Raw genomic sequence first — 10,881 nt, forward strand, 5'->3', positions numbered from 1 at the left:
ATTACGGTGCATTTATTTTGCATAGAGAAATACATGAATATTTTGTATAGATAGGTATATAGAGCTTTGACTCTTAGCATTAAGAAAATTCAAATTAGGAGAATATATGACATTGGAGTGTAAACATGGCCCCATACGTTCAGTAGTGTCCGAAATTACCGCGGTGCCAAATTATTAGTTATTATAGTGTTTTTTTTTTAAATAATTATTGAAGTTTGTGTGAATTTGTGAAAAGAAGAAATATAGCGCAAAGCGAATTTCCGAGCAAAAAACGGTAAGTTTTGAACTGTTGAAGTGAATTACACGAATGCATGTGTTTCCTTATTTGAAAAAAACATATGGTGTACCACTATTAATGTAGGCATTTTTTTAAATTTAATTTATACTTTTTTATTTGAAAGAAAAATGCCACGACCCACACGAGGAAATATAGGTCGGCGAACGCGTCATGCAAATGCTACGGCATTACAAAGGCGATCACAGACTCCAGATGAACGAGCACAAGCTAATGCATCGCAGCGTGAACGTAATGCACGAAATAGATCTGTTGTACCTGAAATTATGCGTGCTGCTTTTAATTACAACAGTCAGATTAATTACAGTATGTACGGATATATTGGAATAATGGACGCAATATGTCCACATTGTGATGCGGCTAAATTTCCAGGTGAAACGCCCGGCATGTGTTGTGCTAATGGCAAAGTGAGATTGCCACCATTAGAAACTCCACCCGAACCATTGTCTTCATTAATTTTTGGGACTTCTGAAAATTCGAAGCACTTTTTGAGTCATATTCAACAATACAATTCGGCATTTCAAATGACTTCTTTTGGTGCTACTAACATTATTAGAGATAATTTTATGCCGACGTTTAAGGTAAATACTTAAACAGGATTGTCCCAATCAATCTGAATCATAAAAGTATTCTATAGTTTTAAAAATTATTATGCAACATATACCTAAAATTGCATACATGTTGCAGATTCAGGGCCAAATTTATCATCAAGCTGGTTCGTTATTGCCATACCCCGACGCTGATTATCAATTTTTGCAAATTTATTTTATTGGTGATGAAAATCGTGAATTGGATCAACGTTGTGCAATTGCTTTGAATACAAGACGAGAAATTATTTGTGAGCAACAAAGGTTTTTCCATCAGCATAAGGCATTAGTTCAATTGTTCAAAATTGCTCTCGATCGTATGCCATCTGATAATCACAAAATCGTAATAAGGGCTGATAGAACACCTTTTGGAGAGCATAAAAGGCGATTCAATGCACCGACAATTGATGAGGTTGCAATTGTAATTCGTGGTGATCAGTTTCAATCGCGTGATATTATACTTCATCGTAGAAATGAGCAATTGCAACGTGTATCGGAACTTCATCGTAGTTACGACGCATTACAATACCCAATATTGCATTGGAAAGGTGACGATGGCTACCATATCAATATACCAATGATTGATCCACGAACAGGTAAATAATATTTTCAGTGTGTTGACATTTCATCATTTGTAGAAATTTCTTAAGTCACATTTTCCACTTATTTTCAGGTCTACATGTACAGAAAATAGTTAGTGCCATGAATTTTTATTCTTATCGATTGATGGTTCGTCCACAAGAACAAAATTATATCTTGAGATGTCGTAAACTATATCATCAGTACATCGTTGATATGTACGCCAAAATAGGAACAGAACGTCTTAATTTTGTTCGTTTCAACCAAGCAAAATTAAGATCTGAACAATATATTCATTTGCAAGATGCGATAGCGAATGATGCTAATATTAATGACATCGGACGTTTAACTATATTGCCATCTTCGTATATTGGTAGCCCACGGAATATGAACGAATATGCACAAGACGCAATGTGTTATGTACGAAAATACGGTTGACCGGATCTGTTCATTACATTTACATGTAATCCGCAGTGGGATGACATCAAAAACAATTTATTTGCAGGACAGTCGACAACCGATCGTCATGATATTACTGCGCGTGTTTTTCGGCAAAAATGTAAAGCACTTATGGATTTAATTGTGAAATTATATGTATTTGGGGAGGTGCGTTGTCATATGTACTCCATCGAATGGCAGAAAAGGGGATCGCCGCACGCACATATACTAATTTGGCTGGTACATAAAATAACTCCGGATCAAATCGATAACCTTATATCAGCTGAAATTCCTAATCACACTGCTGATCCTGAGTTATTTCAAGTTGTCGTTAAAAACATGATACATGGACCGTGCGGTGAACTAAATGTGAATTCACCATGTATGATTGATGAAAAGTGTTCGAAACGATACCCAAGGCAATTTACTTCAGACACAATAACGGGCAATGACGGATATCCGTTGTATCGACGTAGATCACCTAATGATAATGGCAAAACGGCAACCATTAGAATGCATAACCAGGAAGTTGAAGTTGATAATCGTTGGGTGGTTCCGTATTGTCCATTATTATCGAAAATATTCAACGCTCATATAAATGTGGAATATTGTAATTCTGTCAAATCCATTAAATATATTTGCAAGTATGTAAATAAAGGGAGCGATATGGCTATTTTCGGTGTTGCTGGTGATAATAGAAATGATGAAATTACTCAGTATCAAATGGGTCGCTATATTAGTAGCAATGAAGCTGTCTGGAGGATTATGTCGTTTCAAATGCACGAAAGACATCCTGCGGTTGTTCACTTGGCTGTACATCTTGAGAATGGCCAACGTGTTTATTTTAATGTAGCAAATTTATTGGAAAGAGCAGCGCAACCACCAGCAACTACGTTAACAGCTTTTTTCAAATTATGCGAAACTGATACATTTGCGATAACTTTGTTATATTCTGAAGTGCCTCAGTATTACACATGGAATGTGTCTTCGAAAAAATTTCAAAGACGTAAACAAGGAACAGCAGTTCATGGGCATCCTGGCATTTTCCAAACAGATGCAATTGGCAGAATATATATACAGTACATCCAAACAATGTTGAGTGTTTTTATTTGAGATTGTTATTAGTTAACGTGAATGGCCCAAAATCATTTCAAGAATTGAGAACAGTCAACGGTCATTTGTGTGAAACATACCGTGAAGCATGCCAACTTTTGCATTTGTTGGAGGATGATGCACATTGGGATTCAACACTTCATGATGGATCTATTTCGGCTCATCCTCAACAAATACGAATGCTGTTTGCCGTTATATTATCAACATGTATGCCATCAAATCCACTTGAATTATGGAACAAATATAAACATAATATTGCAGAAGATATTTTAATTCGTATGCGTCATCATGCAAGAAATCCTGATTTGTTGATAACTTTGGAAATGTACAACGAAGCTTTGATAATAATTGAAGATATGTGTCTACGGATTGCAAATAAAACATTAGTACAATTGGGTATGACCGCACCAAATCGTGACATGCATGATCTGTTTGATCGTGAATTGCAACGTGAGCAGGAATTCAATTCTAATGATTTGCGTTTATTTGTACAATCGAATATAACCAAAATGAATATTCAGCAAAAACATGTATATGACACAATCATGCAAGCCATTTCCAATAATGCAGGTGGGTTATATTTCTTGGATGCACCTGGTGGTACAGGCAAAACGTTCGTTATATCACTGATTTTAGCCACTATTCGATCGGAACAGAAAATTGCATTGGCACTTGCATCTTCGGGAATTGCTGCTACATTATTAGAAGGTGGCCGGACAGCACACTCTGCATTAAAATTGCCATTGAATGTACAGGTGATTGAAACTCCAACTTGCAATATTTCAAGAAATTCTGCCATGGCAAAAGTTCTGCGATTAACGTCAATTATTTTATGGGATGAGTGTACAATGGCGAATAAAAAATTACTAGAAGCATTTAATCGAACAATGCAAGATTTACGTGGTAACCAACAGCTTTTTGGTGGTGCTTTGATATTACTGTCAGGGGATTTTCGACAAACATTGCCTGTCATTCCTCGGTCAACTCCTGCTGATGAAATAAATGCCTGTTTGAAGTCATCAGTTCTTTGGAGATATGTACAAAAATTGACACTGAACATTAATATGCGTATTCACCTACAAAATGATCCAGCTGCCCATGAGTTTTCAAAACAATTGTTACAAATTGGTGATGGCAAAATACAAATCGACAGAACCAACGGATTGATCACTGTACCGAACAATTTTTGTTCAATTACGAAATCGATAGATGAATTGATTGAATGTGTTTTTCCAAATATTCTTCAGAATTACAGAAATCATGATTGGTTGAGAGAACGCGCCATTTTAGCACCGAAGAACATTCATATCAATGCCATTAATTTTCAAATTCAAGCAAAACTCCCAGGTGTAGTCACGACATATAAATCAATTGACAGTGCTATGAATTCATCTTGATTCATTATCCAACTGAATTTTTAAATTCATTAGAACCGGCTGGTATGCCACCGCATTGCTTGAATCTGAAAGTGGGTTCTTTGATTATATTATTGCGAAATATTAATCCACCAAAACTGTGTAATGGCACCAGATTGGCAGTGAAAAATTTATTGCCAAATTTGATTGAAGCTACGATCTTAACTGGTAAATCAAAAGGAGAAGTTTGTTTAATACCGCGTATCCCTATGATTCCAACTGATATGCCATTTGAATTCAAACGATTACAATATCCTGTGCGTTTATCATTTGCGATGTCCATCAACAAAGCTCAAGGGCAAACACTTAACGTTTGTGGTGTGAATTTGGAGGAATCATGTTTTTCACATGGCCAACTTTATGTTGCCTGTTCCAGAGTCGGTACCCCCAGCCGTTTGTTTATTCATGCTCAAAATGGAAAAACAAAAAATATTGTTTATCCAAATGTTTTGGATTAAGTTTTAAAATAGCTAGCAAATAATTAAATATATTTTTTTTTTTATAAATGAGTTTGATTTAATATTTCACTTTATACGTAGCGAAGCACGTACCGGGCCGCTAGTATTGTATATGCGATGCTAATAAAAGAGTTGGTATACTCATAAACACTACATAAATATGTATGCCTTTTTGCATCTTACTCTAGTCATTGTGTACCGCGTATTATTATAGTAGTAAATGTTGTTTAGAATGAAGACAAAAAAAAAGGCAAGTTACATACCTAACTGTTGTAGTTAAAAACAACACAAACAAATATGTATACTAAATAAAATAAAATAGCCCAAAAACGAATTAAAAGTATATCTATAAACATTCATACACGTTTACATACTATTGTAGCAAGCCGAGCAAGCACAAATGGTAAACTAGAAATAAATACAAATTATAACTAATGTATGAGAATAATTGTTATTTGCACACAAAACAGGTAATAAATAAAATGAGAGTTTTAAAATAAAATAAAAAACTGCAGTTCTCTTTTGATAAGTACACAGTTTTTGTATGACTTTTATTTTTAAATTAATTTGGTAGTTAATTCGTTTAACAGGAAAAAAATTTAACAAAAAATTTTTTATCAAAAAACAAAACATACTTCAATTCTCACATAAAAATTACCGTTAATTTCCAATGGTCATATTTGGACACTACCTCTCTGATAGAAAAAGAATTATCGAAATTGGTTGTCGTGGTTAAAAGTCATGCGGTAATAGACACACATAAAAGAAAAAAAAAATATTCCGACTAGGATGCCCCTATCAACAGTTTCAAAAGTTCATTTCAAATTCAGAAAAATTCTAGTCAGATTTCAATAATTTTCAACGTTTTGCTTTTATTTGGCAAGCACAATAATCCTACCGAGTTCGGTACAAATTGATTGAACGGTTACCGAAATACACATATGTGGTCATAAGTGGGCGGAGTCACGCCCATTTTCTAAAATTGTATTATAAGCGTATTTTTTGCTAAAGACTTATTGCAAACGTCAATTTTGATAAATTAGCTTCAGTATTTATATGGGATGTGGGCGTGGTTATTGTCCGATTTTAAAAATTTTCCGCCGTTTGGTATGTTTTGTCAAGACCAGCAACTGTGCAACAGTGTGCACAAGTGCGCTCGGGTATAAAAAATACATACAGTGGTCAAAAAATTATAGCCAAATCAAAGAACGTAGATAACAAGAAGCGACAACTCGTTATAATTGTAGCGAAAGTGAGTTACAGGGGCGCGTCTTCTCTTTTCATCCAATTAAAAAACATACTAGAGAAAAGAGAAGGCACGTCCCTGTTAGTCATTTTCGCTACAATTATAACGAGTTGCCCCTTCTTGTTATCTACGTTCTTTGGCCGAATCATTGTTTGCCAAGTTTTAACGTATTATTTTTGTTGTTACACCCGATTTACATGATTCAAGTACTTGAAAGCAATTCTTGCTCATTCTCTTTTGTGTTTTCTATTTGCTTTTACACATTTCAATTCTGTTGAATTCAAGTTTTTGGTTCTTTAAATGGGAAGCAACGAAAATGCCAAAAGCAAAGCAAGAAAGTTGAAACGACTTGACGGTACAGACGCATGCGTACTCTTCCCTTTTCTTCTCAACCCCTCTCTTTCACATGCGAGCAGAATTGAATTCAATACTTGAACTATGTAAAAGCAGTCTAATTTAATTTTGGTTGTTTTTTTTATTCTTTAACCAACCCGCGTAAATCCAAGTTTTCAACTTTGGTTGTTTTTTTTATTCTTTAACAAACCCGTGTAAATCCAAGTTTTCAACTTTGCGCAATATCACTCGATTGGTTCATTTGTACAGATTTGTGCATTTTAATATTGGGCTATTGGTACAAAATAAAAAAATTGGGAAATTTTTTTTTGTAGTCAAACGATTGATACAATACAGCAATCTTCAATTGAAAAATTTCAACAGATTATTTTTCGCGATTGGGATAAAGAAAAATATTTGGGTATTCACACAACTGTGATGTGATTTGCACCAAATTTCGGCAAATACCCAATCTTGTTACACTGCCTTTAAACTTGTATTTATACGGAGGTTGTTAAAGAATGCGCTATAAAAAACTAACCAAAATTAAAAAACAACAAAAATAATATTTTAGACTTATCAAAATTTGGTGCGCCTATAATTTTTTCGACTACTGTAAATAAGTTGACTATGATTACTTGGCCTTGCTATCATAGTAGCACAAAGCCAATAATATTTGACCTTCAAAAAAAAATACGGACAGGAATTTCAAAATTTCAACCCTACTTGTGTGAAATATTTTATTTTTATCAGTATTTTTCTTTTAAAAATCTATGCTGAAATAAAAATGAAAATAAAACAAGTAAGAAAGTCTAAGTTCGGGCGGAGACGAACATTAAATACCCGGCGCAAGTATTAAATATATGTTTTTTAACCCTTCCGAAACCTTCCGCTAGATGGTAAGCCGAGTGTATCAATTTTGAGTAAATTGGCGTCCTTCAATTTCGAAATATTGAAGTTTCAAGCATTTCTTAAATTTACCGTTATATGAGAGTCGGCCGTTATTTTAGTCCGATTTCAATAATTTTCAACGTTTTGCTCACACGTGGCAAGTACAATAACCATACCGAGTTTGGTACAAATTGGTAGAACGGTTACCGATATACTTATATGTGATCATAAGTGGGCGGTGCCACGCCCATTTTCCAAAATTTTACCATAAACGTATTTCTTGGTAAGGAATTGTTGCAAGCATCAATTTTGAATAAAATAACTTCAATATTTAATGATTTATCGAAGATTTTGTATTTCTCTAAATTACCGATATATGGGATGTGGGCGTGGTTATTGTCCGATTTTAAAAAGTTTCGGCGGTTTTTTATGCTGTACCAAGGCCAACAACTGTGCCAAGTTTGGAAGAAATTGGTGCAGCGGTTACCAAGGTATACACATGTAACCATAAGTGGGCGTGGCTACGCCTATATTACAAAAATTTATAATATTCTTATTTTTCGTCTAAAACTTATTATAAATATCAATTTTGAGTGAATAATCTCCAGTAGTTACTAAAATATCGCAGTTTTCGTATTTCTGAAAATTACCGTTATATGGGAAGTAGGCGTGGTTATTGAGCGATTTTAAAAATTTTCGGCTATTTGGTATGTTATGCGAAGGCCAACAACTGTGCCAAGTTTGGAAGAAATTGGTGCAGCGGTTACCAAGATATACACATGTAACCATAAGTGGGCGTGGCTACGCCCATTTTCCAAAAATTTATAATATTCTTATTTTTCGTCTAAAAATTATTGTAAATATCAATTTTGAGTGAATTATCTTCAGAAGTTACTAAAATATCGCAGTTTTCGTATTCCTGGAAATTACCGTTATATGGGAAGTGGGCGTGGTTAAAGTCCGATTTCGCCCATTTTTGCTCGAGTTATCGTGTACACGGACAGACGGACAGACGGACGGACAGACAGACATGGCTTAATCGATTTCTTTTTTCATCCTGATCATTTATGTATACATTTGTCTATATCTATCTCGATTCGTTTTGGCTGTTACAAACAACCGTTATGTGAACAAAATTAATATACCCTTGTGCACAAGTGCGCTCGGGTATAAAAAAATATTTTTGCCCTGCTGTGGTGAGTTGAACGACAGTTGCCAGAATTGCCCTGTAAAAAAAAGGCCAACGAGAGCAAAATTTTATCCAGGTACTCACAATGTTATACGAACACCATTGATTGATCCTTATAAATATTTGCTACTACACTGCATATTAAGCTGGGTCTCATAAAACAGTATATCAATGCTCTAGACAAAGATGGCGATTGTTTCCAGTACTTAGAAAAGTTTCCTGCGATAAGTGATGCGAAGTAAAAAAAGAATTACCAATGGACCCCAAATTCGGACTTTATTTGAAGACGCAAATTTTGTTGAAAAAATGAACGGCATTGAGAGAGCCACTTGGGTATGTTTTGAAAATGTGAGACAACGACGTTCACAATACCATGGAAAAGCGTAAATCGAATAACAGTCGTTTATCTACTACTAGTCGGCACTCGCAATAGGGGTGTCTGTCTCGTCTACGTCAGATGGTTGTGATCCCAAAACGACATTCACAGGTTGAGAGTCAGTGTAAGTCGGGACCTACTCCCTGTTGTTGTTGTTGTTGTTGTTGTTGTTGTTGTTGTTGTTGTTGTTGTTGGTGCTGTTGTTGTTGTTGTTGGTGCTGTTGTTGCTATTGTTGTTGTTGCTGTTGTTGTTGGTGCTGTTGTTGTTGGTGCTGTTGTTGTTGGTGCTGTTGTTGTTGGTGCTGTTGTTGTTGGTGCTGTTGTTTTTGCTGTTGTTGTTGTAACAGCATACAAATTCCCAGAGTCTTAGGGGAATGATGCTGAAGTGATAGTCCTTGGCCAGATATAAATCTGCGTCGTTCCGGTTGCGTAGACCCGACTCTCGTGTGAACTACAGACTCCCTGTGAATGCCGTTTATGACCTGTGGGTATGCTGTCAGGTCCAGAGGTTATTTTTTGAACATCTGGACTTCGTCCGTCGTAGAGACTGCTTGTTGTATGTTGTGCTGCGACGGAGGAGCCTAAACGGCGTTCGAGATAATTGAGACTTCCTGAAGCGTATCAGCGTGAGATTGGAGAGATTCTTGTAGAACAGTGTAGAAGATAGCACGATGTTTTACCCCTATTCAGTCATTTACATTAGCGGCTATATAAAACTAAATACCAAAATTTTATGAAATAAAAAGCCGTAGTTTTAATTTTATATCTAAAGCATTTTCATATGAAAATTCAACTTTATTTAGTGTAAACACACGTCTCTTGTCCTTTTCTACTATAATTTTTTTTTTTTTTACAATCACTTTAATTTTTGTTGACATTTTAAACAAATAATCTTACAACAGTGGACTATTGAGTAACTGAATTGGTGACATTTATTATGTATTTCATTTTGAAATCGTTAAACTTGAATTCCAAACTACATACAAATAAAAGTTTACTTAAAACTTAAAAACGTATGTAGTAAAATAATTATTATAATTAAATTAAATGTTTTCTGTAGTTAAATTTTTGATGGTTTGCTTTGATATTTTTGTTTTCTTCTTTGCCCTTTTGCTTTCATATAATTAAAATGTATGCATGTATGCATGTATGTATAAGTAATTAATTTGAAGTTGTTGTTTTTGCTGTATTTGATGATTTATGGTTGTTGATTAGCTGGTTTGGTTTATCGGTGTCACTATTCTAGTTTAAAAAAAAAAAACAAAACTTGTAGAACGCTTGCTGCTGCTTCGACCATTTAGTAGCCTATGCGCGAACGCGCAGACTTTGAAGTGCCATACAAACGATCCTCACGTGTGCTGCGATCACGCTCGAATTTCTCATGCGAACGTTCACGTGTCTCGCTGCGCAAGTGTGGCGACTTCTCCTACAAATGTCGAGTTGATAAAATATGTGTAACAGTTTACAATGGAAAAAATATATGTATAAAAGCTAGTTACCCTCGTATGATATTTATCGCGTTCACGCAAATCGTCATCGCCATTTTGCACTGAAAAGAAGATGAAAAAAATTTGCGATAGAGTTGCAGATATTGCATAAATATGTATTGATCAACGCCTGCCTACCTTCCCTTCGCCGCTTATGTTCTGTGCTGGAGCTCTCCTCGAGTCGTTCGCGTTTGCGTCCCAATTTTCGTTCTTTACGTGCATCCTTCTCCTCTTCCGTTAGCTTTTCTTTGCGTTCTTTATTCTTAACACCACGATCTTTCTTTGTACTCTCAACCAAATCATCTATAACCTGTTTCTGCAATTAGACAAATATAAATTAAATCATATTTCTATAGCGCTCCGCAAATCTCGACGTTCTACTGTGTGTTGGGTCTTTTATTCGTGTTTTTTTCTACAGGTTTGTTAGTTATGGGGTATTCCATCGTCACGGGTGGGACATTTGTACAGCAAAAA

At 35.2% G+C, this 10,881-nt stretch overlaps 1 protein-coding gene across 1 annotated transcript in view; it reads right to left on the reverse strand.

The window, feature by feature from the left end:
• LOC118740683 (bone morphogenetic protein receptor type-1B-like) overlaps positions 1-10,881 on the reverse strand; it is a 740,115-nt gene that overhangs the window by 598,386 nt on the left and 130,848 nt on the right. The gene's annotated exons all lie outside the window — the stretch shown is intronic.

Source organism: Rhagoletis pomonella, unplaced genomic scaffold (assembly GCF_013731165.1).
Source record: "Rhagoletis pomonella isolate Grant_MI unplaced genomic scaffold, Rhpom_1.0 Rhpom_scaffold_00006, whole genome shotgun sequence".
In the NCBI taxonomy this organism is placed as follows: Eukaryota; Metazoa; Arthropoda; class Insecta; order Diptera; family Tephritidae; genus Rhagoletis; species Rhagoletis pomonella.